Source organism: Alligator sinensis, unplaced genomic scaffold, assembly GCF_000455745.1.
Source record: "Alligator sinensis unplaced genomic scaffold, ASM45574v1 scaffold154_1, whole genome shotgun sequence".
In the NCBI taxonomy this organism is placed as follows: domain Eukaryota; kingdom Metazoa; phylum Chordata; order Crocodylia; family Alligatoridae; genus Alligator; species Alligator sinensis.
The window spans coordinates 1,850,508-1,850,821 of record NW_005842072.1 but is presented as its reverse complement, the minus strand read 5'-3'; positions in this window follow the sequence as shown (position 1 = coordinate 1,850,821).

Here is a 314-nt window from a genome sequence, read left to right as displayed (position 1 = left end):
ATACACCCTTTGCTACACTTGGTTCTCCCTTTCTATAACTAGACAACACTGTCTATACCAGTGCTTCCCAACCTTTTCCTAAGCATGACCCTGCTTCTTATGATCCTACTTCTTGTCACTCTAACCTCCCTAGCATGGCTTCTCACTCCCAACCTGCAGCCTCCCACCACCACCCCTTCCCATCTCTCACTACCTCCCCCAGTCCTGCCAGAGGGGGCCAGGGCCCACAGCCCTCTGTCCCCTCCCCCTTAGGAGCGCCCAAGGACAGCACAGCCAGAGTGGAGCCTGGAGGGGGAGAGGACTGCCAGCTCCCC